The 14,845-nt window shown below is 44.3% G+C and overlaps 1 protein-coding gene across 1 annotated transcript in view; it reads right to left on the bottom strand.

Moving 5' to 3' along the window:
• SEMA6A (semaphorin 6A) overlaps nucleotides 1-384 on the bottom strand; it is a 151,779-nt gene extending 151,395 nt beyond the window's left edge. Inside the window, exon 1 of the mRNA XM_006023983.3 lies at nucleotides 168-384. The gene's annotated coding sequence lies outside the window, so the exon portion shown is untranslated. The remainder of the gene's footprint in view (nucleotides 1-167) is intronic.
• Nucleotides 385-14,845: the final 14,461 nt, after the last annotated feature.

Raw genomic sequence — 14,845 nt, 5'->3', positions numbered from 1 at the left:
CTCGGGGCAAGGCAGGGGGGGGGCGCACGGGCCTGCCACAGTCCGAGCTGCCTACTTTCTGCAGCGCCGAGGCAGCGTGCTCATCTCCAGGGGGCGGGGGGAGAAAAAAAAAGCAATAATAATTGTAATAATAATAATAAAAAAGGTTCGGCAACTCCTCTGCAAACCCAAATTCCACCAGGCTTCCACTCCGGTAAGTCCCCCTCAGTCGCGCCCTAGGAGGCAAGTCATGTCAGGCTGCCCCGATGCTGGAGGCTGCTCCAGGGAAAGTCGTGGGAAGCGCAGCTGCTCCTCGCCCCAGAGCTGCTGGTCATTGAGCTGGGCTCGGGAGAGGACTTGGGAGCAAAGCTCTCGCCTGGTGCCTGCCTCCCTCCTCACTGCCGGGCTCCCAACTCCGCTGTCACTGGAAAGCTGCTCGGCGGCGGGGCGGAGCCAAATCCCGGAGTGGATCGCGGCACCACCGCACCGCCGCCTTCCCCGCTCCCCGCCGGCTACACGCAGCAAGGCACGGCCCTGCGTGCGCGCGGGACTAGGAGTGCGGGCTGGGGCATGGGGGGGCGGGCCGACAGCCGACTGCCCCCCGCCTCCCGGCCCGACATGTGCGGGCAAGGAGATAAGAGAAGTGGCGAGCCGGGGTGATAGTGCGCGACCTGCCTTATCCCTCCCCCCCAACCTTGTGCCATGCAACGTGTATGCAGTCGGGACTGAAACAAGGACGAGAGAAGTCTGGCTTGATCCTTGATTTACACAGATAGAGATCTCGATCTCTATAGATAGATATACGTATAGATTTCTATAGATATATACATGTAGATATAGATATCTATAAATAGATAGCTATAGATATCTATAGATAGATGTATTATATCTATAGATAAATAGATGTATTATATATAGCTATAGATAGATGTTTTATAGATAGATAGATAGATAAATGGATGCGTTATATATAGCTATCTATAGATAGATGTATTATATACATATCTATAGATAGGTAGATTTATTATACAATATATAGATATATAGATACCTATTGATATCGATAGAGAGAGAGAGATGTATTCTAGATAGATATATTATAGATATATAGATAGATATCTATAGAGCTAGAGAGATGTATTATAGATAGATATCTATAGAGATATTACAGATAGATATATATATAGATAGATATCTATAGACAGAGATGTATTATAGATATATTATAAATATATAGATATCTATAGAGAGATAGAGATGTATTATAGATAGATAGATACTGGTGTAGGTATAGGTATAGGTATCAAGGGAAAAAGAGAGGCGAGGCAGGAGCACTCCGGGAGATGAGATGCAAGGAAGGATTTGCTCATCGATTTTCTTAAATGGAAAAGTTTTAAAGGATGAGGGGAAGTGAACTGTGAAGACTTTTCTAATGCCGAGGAACCGTTGCAGGGCTCCAGCCCTCGGGCAGGGACGAGCATCCCGCGAGGTGCCCGCCAGGTACGTGTGTGAGCGCGGGGGGAGGCTCCTTGCACGAGCAGGCGGGAGAGGAGCACAGATCTGCTGGCCTCGGGAGCCAGACACCAACCGCCCTGCTGCGGGAGGGAGCCTGCCCGGCACGTTTGGCAGTGTTGCATTCATCTGCCCTAAGAGATTTGGTATTTAAACGCTCTTGCCGGGCAATGAATTGGGTGCCAATAAAAATAAATCAGCAGGATCCCAGCGGGCGCACGGGCTTAGCTGTGCGGTTTGTTCGGAACAGGTGCACGGCGAGGGAAGAAACAGCCCATTCTTAGGAACCTCCAGATGCCAAGACACCGCCCTCCTCTCTGTTAAAAATACTTTCCAAGCAAACTTGCCCAAGGCCAACAAGTCCTTACTCCTTCCCCTCCCCAAGGCATATTCTTATTCCTATTCCCCCTGTGGATCCTTATGACTACATCAGGCTCACACTGATGCAACCGGCAGTACCGAAAGGCTGGCAAGTGCAACGTTACACCATGGCCATCGCTCCGGATCCACCCCAGTGCGCCTCGAAAAGTAGCAACGCTCCCTTTGAAACAGGGCGAGGATAGACAGCAAAGGGGAGAGAGGCTGCGAAAGAGCAGGGAGAGACACTTGTGTATCGCAGATCGGGGAGGGGGGTTGAAGCTCCGAAGATAACAATGAACAAACTGTCTGATGACGATAAAAGCAAAGCTGCAGCCTCTCAGGTGGTCTAAATTGGTCCCTCGGAAAGCCAAGTGCCTCGGCGGCGCCCAGAGAGAACAGGTGTGTGCTGCGAGTAGTGTGCGTGTGCATACGATGATATTAATAATAATAACATGCACGCGCACCGTCTCCGGCTTAGCAGCTTTGCTCCTAGGGGTGGGAGGGGGTGGAGAAAAGCCGGCTCGGCTCTCTCTTGCTGTTTGCCCCGCGGGCCAGAAGGGGCCGCTGCCCCAATTTCCTTGGCAAACAATGCAAGAATTGATGAAACTTGCGAAGTTGGCGCCCGCTCCCGCAGAAGGCAAAGGCGAAACTCCCGCTGACTTCAGCTGTCCCGGGGTCGGGGCCGCCCAGCGCGCGCGCCTTCCCCCCTCCCGGCCTGCCTGCGGGAGCTGCGCGGACAGACCGACCTACCTACCTACCTACCCACCCCCGCGCGTCTGTCTGCGGCCAATTGGCGCGGCAAAACGAAGCGCTCTACGGGGCAACGCCAGACCCGCGCTCGCTCGCTACCGCGCCTAAGCAGAGCGCAGCCATCGGGGAGGGCAGGCTGCTCCTCCGCGACCGATCAGATCTCAGCCTGCCTTTTCTGTTTTCTTTTGTTTCCTTCCCCCCCCCATCCCAGTTTGATAGCTGCCTGCAGGGCTAATCCGCCCCTGTCTCCGAGCCAAGCAGCCCCGAGAGGGACAGGAGCAGCGCTAATAAATTAATCCTTCTGTTTCCCAACCCCCTCGGCCAGGAGCCCTGCCGCTGCCGCTGCCTCTCCTAATCCTCGCGCCTCCCTCGGCAGCCGCACCAGCGCCCCGCCGAGACAGGTAGTGCAGCCTGGCTCCTGCCTCTTGCATTTCTCCAGTAGGAGCAGAGGCGGCAGCAGCCTCAGCGCCGCTGATTTACATGTTAATTGTATCTGGGGAAAAAAACAAACCCAAAAAACTTCTTTAATTGCCAGAATGAGGCAGATCAAACGCGTTGTTTCACCGGCTGAACCAAATTAATTCCGGGTTTAGCTCCTTCCCGGGGAGAAACAAACAATTAAGCTGTCTTGTTTGCTGTAATGGATCTATTTGGAATGTGCTGCACGTTGCGGGGCTGGAGAAGGCTGGGTGGGGTTGGCCTGGGCATGCTGCTTTTGTCTTCATCTTTGGGGGGTTTATTTTGCAGGGGGGCGAAGATGGGAGAGAGACGATTTCCGACGAGCTACAAGCCGAGCAGCGAGGCGTCGCTTTGCATTTCTTTCCCTTTGTAAAACAGCTGATACCTAAAGAAAGACAGAGGTGAAGACAAGGGAGTGCCCGCCTCTGATTTTTGTCCCCAAATCCCATCCAGTTCAATAGCTATCACTGAAACCGGCTTGGATTTCGAGAATGAAATGGAAGTGTGGTCGGAGCCACGTGTAAATCCGCTCCCTTGCATCTTTTGGATTTGTTCAAGGCAGCAGGAGAGGGAGAGGCAGGGAAGAAGGTGGGGAGGGGAGAGAGGGATGGAGGGGAAGAATGCATAAAAAAACCCCAAACCCTCCCAGAATAGCCTACTCCTTGTGACTGCTACAGCTGAAACACACGGGGTGTCTACGATGAAAACCTGAAACTCACTCAGGATGGAGGTTCAAAGCTCCCACTCCCACCACTTTAGGTTTCCAGTATGAAACAAAGCACCGCTTGGGAATAAGGGAGGGATTCAAACCACCATAAATTCCCTTTACAGTGAATGAAGTGCAATTCAGTGCAGCACATGGAGGCTTCTCAATGATCTTAATTCTGGGTATAAAACATAACCTTTAAAGTCCTGGGAAGGTGCTAAACTATAACCTGAATTCATTTAGGACAATGTGAGACCATCTCCCCCCTCTTGATTGAACTAGTGTGCAAGTGTTTCCAAACAGTACATTTACTGTATCTCTGCTACATGAATAGCTTCACAGCTTTGTGTTGTTCCTTCTGTTCAACAATCATTCCACTGTACTACATTGGTTCCTTAGTCCCATTCACTTTTTATATCAAATTATTGTTTGGGAAATTAAAAAAATACTGGAACAGATTAAGATAGAACAGTGATTAAGTAGATCTGTGATTTTTTTTAAATAGTCCTGCACGTTTGCAATCTTCAGTTGTGTGGAATCAGGGTCTATAATCTTCAATAGTAATTTATTTCCACCTTCCAGTTTTTAATTGCCCCATGTTACAATGACAGTCTCAAATTGTTTTGACTTGGGAGGTATCTATTTTCCAATGGATTCGTTTACAAGTGCAGTTGCTTAAACATGATTTATACTTTCCAGAACCAGATAAAATGATAGATCACAGCTAGGGGGTTTACTAGCTGGGCATAAGAAGCATGGCATTAAAATTAAAATAATTACCTGTTTATGACAGCTGTTTTTCTGCCTTTACTTCTACATAATGAAAGGACTGCTAAAAATTGGCTTTGCTTTGGTACTTGATTTAGGATCTAAAATTACACACAAATTCATTCAATTTCTAGCTGTTAGATTAGATGGGAAAACACTCTTCTGGTATCAAGCAAAAGTTTTTTTCCCCCTTCCCAGACAATTTAAACTGAATATATACTTACAGTAATTTTCTAACCAAAGGAACAGAGGCTTTATATATTTCCTTTCTTTACATTGGAAATTCAAAACAGAAGACAGTTCTGCACCAAATAGAATAATTGCTGAGGACAGATGTATTTTAACTAAACAAAGTTCCCCTAGATCTGAAAATAATTAAAGAAACTGAACTGGTACAAATAATTTCTGGGTACCAAACCCATCATGAGTGGGAAGCCAAATGAATAGAACTTGATTTGCCAAGAAATCTTCATCCTATTTCCACAAAGAAGCACCAGGCTGATGTTATGCTTCTCCTATAACTCATAAGAAGTAGGAATTTTATGTGTGTGTGTATATGAAACTACAGACTGAAACAAATTATTCAGGAACATACAACACTTACACAGAGGCATAATGATGCAGGTGGGTGCCCGTGCCACACACGGGGAAAGCAGCAACTTTCATACCACTGAAGGAACAGCAGTTTTTCCACCCCCCCTTCCCCTGTCCTAGTTATGCCACTGCATTTACATTCATTTTTTTATTACTTGGGCATCCAAATTTCCATTGAGAATGAATCTTTACTTCATATACATCACCAGCATTTCAGATGCACATTTTACTCTTGCTTTCTCTCTCATTAGTAAAAGAAAAATCTAACTCATAGCCATGAGCGACTGGTGCCTCCAGAGTCTGGGGGGTCTCCTAGTGGCCAATTGCTGACTAGAGAGGGGTGGGGGTACCCCAGCAGCCAGTTGCAGCACTGGTGGCAAAACCGGAAGTGCCGGCCAGGGCCAATCTCAGGGGGAGCACCAGTTGGCGCTTCACTTGGTGCCCCCACTCCCTGGCCTGGGAGGGCCAATCTTAGGGGGGCACATGCCCCCCTCCCATCTCCCTTACGTGTCACCTATGCTCTAGGTTTTTGTTTTTACTTAAGGTTTTCATGGATATAGCCCAGATGTTTATGTTTCAAAAAGGCCTGAAAGAAAAGACAGAAAACACAGAGAAGCTTATTTGTCATCCAGTATCATTAGTAACAAGAAGTTACATTGTTAAAACTTATTCTAATATACTTCCCATACATCTTTCTAAGCCTTCTTTTCATCTCCAAGGGTGCATAGACTCATTTCCCCTCTTCAAATCTCATGTTAATACCTTTCCTCCTCCTTCAGCCTGCTATTGAAATTATATTCTTCTTTTCTTTTTACCCTTGCTGCGTGCTTCCATTGTTGGCTTCCTACAAAATCACAAATTTGTGTCTTTATGGCTTAAAAAAAAAATCTTTCTTTTCTCTTCAGTTTATTTCATCTGTACTGTTTTCCCTTTCTATTGCCTAGCTTTAAAAATATTTCTCCCCTTCCAAAATATTTTGTTCTAGTTTCTATAGTATTGTAATATCAACCTTCATGTGAGCTTTAGGTCTAGATCTTCTGAAAAGTGTAAGACAAATCCTCCTTTCACTACCTAGGCTAATTAGCTTGCTGGACATACTTGCCTGAATGTGGTGAGCAGAACTAGCTTAGCTTTCATGGCAGGGAAAAGTTATGTCATTTCCCTGTAGGTAGGGGCAGCAGAGGCAGCATGCAGTATGCTTGGTATGGCTAGATCTGAAAAGGGACTAGCACATGTCCCCGGGAAATGCATGTGCCACATGCCCTTTGTGCGAATCAGGTTACCCTGGATGGGGTAGGGGAAGCCGGGGCCAGGAGCTTTATCTGGGGGCCTTGGGGAGCTATAGCCATGGCTCTCCTGCAGCTAGAAACCTGGCCAGCTGCCAGAGCACGGCTCTGGCAGGCCAGACTCCAGTTGGGGGCCATGCATGCTGCCACCATGTGCGCTGCCATGCTTTTTTTCTGTGCAGGTTTTTTTGACCCCAGGATCTCCCGGGGTCAAAACCCCCGCCCGCACTGCAAGGTAGCTGTGTAGGGAATGCCTGAATATATGGTGTGTGATGCCACAGATGGGTCTGCGGCACCACATACCGCACAGCCGCACTTGTCTGGATGTGGCCCAAGGTTCTTTATAGAATTCATGGAAAGGCTTAGGGGCCTCGCAGTAGTATCCCAAATGATTCCTAGCTAATAGGAAATGCTGAGCACAGGGTTTAGTTGGCTTCCTTCACTTAGGTTTTATGATCCTAAACATTCTCTTGAATATAGCTATCAACACCTTGTTTTCCAAAAATTGGAAAGGAGCAAACTCTTTCTTTTAAATTTTGGCCAGACAAGGAGGTGGTTGTCATGACTCCTTTTACACAATAGCTGGAGCACACATTTAGGATGAGGAGACCTGGGTTCAAGTCCTTTCTTTGACTAAATGGATTCACATTTACATTTCCCAATCCTTGGGCAACTTCCCTAATGATCAGGGTGCCCTAATGGCTGCATGGTGTTCTAGGCTGGGGTATCTTATGAAGTGTGTCATGGTACAGAAAAGATTTTAAGATTTATTGATTTAGGGAGAAAAGTATATACTTTTACAATATATACAGCCCCATCAAATCACAATGTCATTTGGGGTGGACAATGCAGTAATCAAGTAGAAAAGGAAAAATTGTAAAAAGCCATGAGAAATACTTTGTTATCTGCACAGAGCAGTTAGGATTTTTCATTTTAATTCAGCAAAGGGCTGCTGCAACAATGTTCACTGCAGAGTTTAGCTGAACAGTGACTCGGGTGTTCTACTTAATCCTGCCTCCTGTCCTTATACAAAACACTGGGCACATCTACACATGCAATTAATCCAAAACAAGAAACTCCAGCACAATATGCACCAGAGTTTATTGCTCCCAGGTGCCATGTTTACATGTGCAGTGGGTCCAGGGGGTCAGCCTGCCAGCTTGGGGCTGCTCCAATCTGGCTCAAAGTGCTGCGGAGGGGATGGTTGGGGCAGGAGGGTGCTCTAGTGTGGGGCTAGCCAGCAGGCAGCCCCCACCCTGAAACACCCTCATGCCCCAACCAGTCTTGTCAGTGTCTACACGTGTGTTACTACAGAGTAAAAAACTCCATCTTAGGATAGTATTTGTATTTATGTACAGATGTAGCCCTGCACGTGTACACCTGAGAAGTTTACTGCTAATTAGGCAACTCTGCTGTAAACGTCTCATGTAGATGTGCCTGTTTAGTGCTGTTTTCAAATGGGGAGAGCTGCTTTGCCTCAGCATATAACCTAGAGTCCTAATAAAAGCTCTCTCACAGGCCGGTAAACTACCTCCTTTCTAGTGTTGCTTAAATCTAGGCTGAGATAGCTAGGAAACCATATGGATGTTTCAGTCTAGGCTAGGATAACTCAGGGCCTTGTTACACATTGCACTTTGAGTTACTCAAATGTTGATCAGTGTTAGCGCTAGCTCAAATTTGGAGCATTAATACCTTAAGGCTAAAAACCTTCTCTAACTGTCCCCTCACCTGCATAGCTGTGACTAGCCACTAGAGGGCTGGTGAGCCACAACAGGTTTCTATTACCTGATCTAGTTGGGGGGATGTCAGAGATGGGTTGGGGGGAAGGACAGGAACAGGAAGCCGCGAGGCAGAGAGTTCATGAGATGAAGATAGGTAATGAAATGGGAGATGGAAAGGAAATAGGGGCGAGGACAAGCTGGTTAAATGAAGGAAGTCAGCCACTGAAGGATAAAATAAAAATAAGTGAAATAAAAAAAGAATTAAAAAGAAATAAAGAGGAAGTAAATTAAAGAAGGTCTCATGTTTTATTAAACTGGCATTTGGGATTGGGGTATGAGGGGTACTGGTCATGCTTCCTGAGGTGGCTGGGAGGTGGGGGCAGTGAGAGAAGGTGTTGGAGGATCTACTGCCCTGGCCCTGGGAAGGAAGCCCCAGCCCATGGAGATCCAATCTGGGCCCCTGCCATGTTCCCCCCCATCCTCCCCTAGACTTCACCCCTAGACTTGTCCATGCCCTGTGACTTGGCTAGCTGGCATGTGCTCTCTAGGTTGTTTGCACAGGGTTGCACCCCTAGGGGTGGGAAGGTCACACCCACAGGGCAGGCGGGGGACTTGGGTTGGTGCCAGAACCGTCCCCTGGGGAGTAGAATGCAGGGGTAGAAAGTGTGTCCACACAGAACAGGAGGGTGGGTAAGGGGACACTGCATCCTGGGATGCTGGAGGACTGCAATTTAGCTGGCTCATTTGTGGGGAGTGACCACCCATTAATGGAATATGAGCTGGGTAACACAGACCAGACATAAACCAGCTCTGGAGTGGTGAAACTTTAATCCAACTAAAGCATGCTTAAAACTAGTTTCAGGTGTTAACGTGTGGACAGTCCAGGGATTAAGAGCTCTAGGAGCTGCCTAAAATTAATGTGAGACAAGGCCTTCAGTGTCCCAGATTTGCACATTGATTACAGGTTTACTCTACAATGATTGCAGGCTTACTCCTTTTTATTCCTCCAGCTTGAAGGGGTGATCTAGTTGAACATCAAGGCTCTTTATAAAATTGATGATGTTACACTTACATTTTGAGGCAGGAAGACATAATTTCTGTCATATTACTATCAATTGGCACCAAGCCATTTCCTTTCATTGCCCTCCCCAGGATAGGTCAATCAGTACAATAGCCACTATTGTTTTTATTTATTTTAATGTTAAATTCAATTAATGCTTTTCCATATCTTAAATGTTCAAAGTGCTGTAGAGTACTACACTGACAAGTGACTGCATGTAGAAAATGTTTAACTAAGGGTCTCCCATAAAGACCCGGGCGGTTGTTGGTATCCAGGAGGCAATTAAGGGCACCTCTACATGAACAGTGAGGCTGCTCCAATGCGCTGTAATTACAGTGTGCCAGAGCAGGCTCGATTAATCAAGTTTGCTGGAGTGCGGTAATTACCGTACTCCAGCAGACTCCAGTTTCTCATGTCTCAGCATCTCCATGCTTAAAAATGGTGGCAGGGGCACTTTAACTAAAGCTCATCAAATGAGCTTTAGTTAAAGTGTTCCTGTCACCATTTTTAAGTGTGGGGACGCTAATACACAAGATGCTCTGGGTGCTTTAATTAGTGCAGCTCTCAGAGCCACTCTAATTAATGTGCCCCCCCCAATACACCCTCCAGAAGCATGTGTACAAATACCCTAGAGCTTTAGATTGGGAAGAAGTAGTTGCATCTTCTCTTTACTGCTCCCTTTCTGGCAAGAGACAAGGTTATTTTAAAATTGGGGTTATGTCCAATCTAAAATGAAAATAAAACACAGCACAGGGGCATATTTCTATGAAGATGTGTTCCTTAATCTTACAGCAATGAGGAAAGCTCATCAAACTGTAAATATGATTTTTGTCAAGACAACATTATTGAATGCCTGGCAAAGTAATTACTCCTACACAGAGAAAGATAAGATCCTTCCGTTAATCATTTCAGAGGAATTTGCAAAACTCAGCTGTATTCTGAAAGCATGTTTAAGCCAGTAGTTTGACTCTAGATCAGTAGATAACCATTCCTGGCCACACGGTTGCTAGCAGAAAGAAGAATCTGGGTAAATAGTTAAGATTCAAGGGCCTGCTCCTGACCTCTCTACTTAGGCAAGTTGTCAATGAGTATTTTGCCTGAGCATGACTGTAGTAAAGACCATATTTTAAGAACTGCAACTTGTAGATATATTTGAGAGAAACTGATTTCCATCACTTATACACAATATAAGAACATTAAAAGCTTGTATTTCTTCCAGTAGGCATATCTACATGTTCATTAATGTGCCTTTGCTACTGAGCATTACATTTAGTACCTCTAATATTAAATACTACATAAAGGCGCATTAGCCTATGCTAATACCCAGTAGTAAATGCGAACAGTATTTTCGTGATGAATAATGCACAGTAGACTAATTCTACTGCACATTAACGCATTAGTATGGTTTTTGCCATGAGGGGCTTCTATGCAGTAGAATAGGCTACTGTAGACGCGCCCAGTATGAAGTGCACAAAGGTGCAATTACAATCAAACATGGGCAAAAAGAGCTCAAAATTCAAACCAGGAACAGCAATAGACACATAATATGATTTGTACTCTCTGGGTATTCAAAGGGATATTCTCTCTGCCAGCTCCATGCAGATGGGTCTCTACAGCTGTGGGGAAAGAAAACAAAGCCAGGGAGTACTGTTTTATGTAAGAGTCTGTCCCAATTAGCCACTGTTTTTCCTGGCACAAATACCAGCAGCAACTCATGTTATACTAGGAGCAATATTAACTTTGTCTCCGTGTCATCTACTTCCTGTAGAGGGACAATGGACATGATCAAAGCAGGTAATGCCCTCAAAGTTCCTGAGAAAGCCATGGATGGCATCTGCAGAGTATGGCAAATGGCCTGGTCCCTATCTGTTAAAAGAGACTAAGTTTAAAAAGATCAATGTGGAAAAGAATATATGGAATCTCTATACAACAGTGATTGAACCAGTAGATTTTTAAGAGATTTAGTTTCATTTTGCTAAAAATTACTCTAAAATGTGCTATAGAATTAATGTATACTCCTCTAGTATAAATTGTCATAGTTCCATTCATTTCACTGTAGCTATTACACTTACGGTTAAGCATTATTTTGTAGAATTTAATTGAGAATGCTGTACTTGATATAGGTTTAAAAAAAAAAAATCATCCTACAGAAATCTGTAGCAAAAATATAATGCAGCCGTTACATTCTATAGGCAATTCCCCAAATCCATAGAAAAGATATAATTTGCTGTAGGACTTCCTGAAAAGGGAAGCTTCCTTTCTCTGTATAACACTAAGCTTTTTGAATTTTGAAGGCTGCATATTATTGCTTTCTAAATGGCCAAAACCAGTTCCCCCTGAGGAAAGATGTCAGCAAAAACTGTACAGTGTTAATCTTATGGAGTTTCAGGACTACCTTGCATTGGACTTTGCCACAGGAAACTATGAAACACCTCCACAGAGGTTTATTTCATAGAAGTTCACTGTCTTAAATTCACTGTTTTTGAAATTCTCTTTTCTTTAAAAAAAAATCTTTAGCTCTTTCAACTTTGTTCTTTGGCTTACATCCTTTGTAAGTATAGTGTAGAACCAAAGATAACAACATTCATTTCTCAGCTGCTGGCCCTGTTTCTGCAATCAAGGTTTGATGCTAACCCCATAGAGTTATTTAGGGGGGGAAAAAAACTTCCCTGAGAATGTGCAAAGGATATTTTGACTGGAGAATTAAATTGATCTGTGCATTTTTTCATAGTGTAAACCCTCTATGCTCAGCAGGACTTCATAAAATCAGGGTATCAATCAAGCGCTTAGGAAAAGTAGTGAGAGAAGAGTAGATTTATTTTGGCTTTGCTTGGTTTCTTAGAGAGGGTGGATGTGGTCCAAAGTGAGCCATTTTTGTGGCTCCCAAAATAGCAATGAACATTTCAGATCTAGTGGGGGGAGCCAAGAAAAGTGTAAAATTATCATACTTGAAAAGACAGTGTTGAAAGAGGTTGATATTATAATTAAAATGTTTTAAATACATTTACAGCATCAATTTGAGAACAAATCCAATTTAAAATAATAAAACATAGCTAGTTAAATAAGTCAAAATCATTGCTTGTAGTGTCCTTTCAGCTGAACTGAGCCTTTAGGAGCATTCAGTGTGTGGAATTGCTAGGCAATACAATATTACCAAAGAGAAACCTTTAATGGTTTCAGTAGCTGAAAGAAAGAGGCTTTATTCCATCCCCCCTCCTACACACACACTTTAATTCACAACATTAAACCTCATACAGCTGACTTTTTTGCCCTTCTAGTTGATGGCAGTGGGAGAAAGAAAAGGACTTGGAGGGGAGGAGTGCAAGGGAGAGAGAAAAAAAGAACAACCAGGAAAAATGGAAGAGATGAGAGAAAGGCTCCAGCTGAGAGGACGGAGATTAGAACAGACTCAGCAAATAAAGGAAGGGAGATTGAGAGAGAATGCTACAGAGATACAGGCTAGGGAAGCTAACAAAGAAGAGGCTCAGAAAAAAGTGTTATCCTAACAAAGGATTAGCAGGTTATAGAATGGGAATGTAGAAAACATGTGATTGGCTAATCACTGCCGATCCCTGACAAATGAGAGAGAAGATGAAAACAGATCGTAAGAATCAGGTTGCCTTCAGTGAGAGGAGGAGCAGGAATAAAACAACACAAGAAAGGGAAACTTGACTCGCTCTGTGTTTGCAATGGAGCTAAAGCAATGAGTATTTTTACATTTTAATGGGGAAACTAAAGGCCACACAGAAATGATGGCCTCCAAGAAATAAACAAGTGACTGAGAATGTGCTGAATCTTTTATGACCAAATATTCAGAAAGAAAAGATTTTATCTCTGTTTTGGCTGATTAGTATTCATTGATGTTGGTCAACTACCAAATATCAGAATGGGTTATTTGGATCTAATTGTGTGTGTGTGGAAAGTAATATATGATACTTAGGAGGTGAATAACAGCTATGTGAATAACAGGTAAATTTAAAGTCAGATTGTTGCCCAACCTAACCTATCCCCAAAGTGGAAAATGTTTTTGTATTACCCCTGTGGCTGTGTGCCATGAGGAATGTGGCTTTGCAGATGTATCTATGGTGCCACAGACTGCACATTCATGTGTTCTCCATGCTGCAAGGGGGCAGTGAGGGTTTTATTTTTGGCCCCTGGATATCCAGGGATAAAAAAACTGGTGCAAAAAAAGTGGAGCAGTGAACATGGGGGCAGTGTGCACTGCTCAAAAGTGGAGCGTGGCCACCTGGAGCCATGCTTCAGCTGCTGGCCAGGCTCCAAGTAGCAGGATCGCTGCTGCTGCATGACCAGGAGGCCCCCAGGACTCCAGGTGAGGGTACTGGGCCAGCCCAGTGCTGGTTCCAGCCACCCCTACCCCACCGGAGGTAACCTGCTGCGAGCCAGAGCGCATGTGGCACAGGCATTCCCTGGGGACAACTACCAGTGGCACAAGGTGTCCCACTGCTAGTTGACCCCAGGAACCAAATGTCCTTGTTCATGTGGACGTGGCCTGTAACCCAGCTTTGAGAGGAACACTCATGAAGTTGGTTATTACTCCAGACCAGGGGTCGCTGACCTATGGCCCACAGGCTAGATCTGGCCTGCAAATCCCGGATACCAGCAGCATTTTGGAGGCAGGGCACTTTGGCAGTAGGCAATTCTGCATCATTTGGCAGCATCTGGGTTGCACGCATGTTGGCAGTAATTTGGCAGTGTTGGCAGCTGGGTTGGAAGAGCTGGCCCACCTCAGACCTGGCTCCATTATTTGGGCTCCTAACAAGTTACTGACCCCTGCCCTAGACCCCTGATAAAGAGCTGTAGCAAACTTCTTCTCTGCTTCAAGGGAAAGGATGGGAGGAACTGTGACTAGCAAAATCTATCATACAGGGAATTACAAACAAAGGAGACATTTGTTTGCAATAGAAAGTGAAAACTGATGCAGTTCTTTCCCAGTGATTTTTGAGTATTATTTGTACAGAGATAAACTTAAAGACAGGAGTGAAAATTGATATTTTCATGGCTCTCCTTTTCCATATCTTTGCTACAATCCTTTTTCCAACACTAAAACCTACAAGTAGGTGGTCTCATAGTGGTTCAAAGCATTTTAATATGGAGGTTTATCTTTCCTACTTTTCCGATATATCATAAAATATTTAAGTACTGTAGACGCTTGAGGAGAGAAATAGGAGTAGTAGTAGTTTATTTACAGCTTTTGGCAAAACAGTATAAAAACATGAACAATAAAAATGGTATATATAAAAATTAAATAACATTTACATAAATCATAATTTTTACTAAAAGAATATAATAATAGTATCCATTCTACCAGTTTAAAAATATTCAAATAGAAAATGATGTATAATGATTTAAAAGAAAAGGGAAGATGAGATGATGGACTATAAAACAGAAAAGGAAAATTCTATTTAATTTTGGTTCTCATTCTTTGTGCAAGCAGTGCATGTATACTTAAGAAGTATAAGAAAACTCCAAACTGTTAGAAAGAAGCCAGACTGTTTTTCCTCATTAGCCTGGTATTTCATTTTTTCCCATTATTGGAGAGATCCATTTCCCTCATATTTCTTCAAAGAACATACCAGACCACTAATGCTCTTGAAAGCACAGAGGCGGAAAGGGATCTTGGAGTCATTAT

Source organism: Alligator sinensis, unplaced genomic scaffold (assembly GCF_000455745.1).
Source record: "Alligator sinensis unplaced genomic scaffold, ASM45574v1 scaffold609_2, whole genome shotgun sequence".
NCBI lineage: Eukaryota > Metazoa > Chordata > Crocodylia > Alligatoridae > Alligator > Alligator sinensis.
This window is presented reverse-complemented; position numbering and strand designations above follow the sequence as displayed.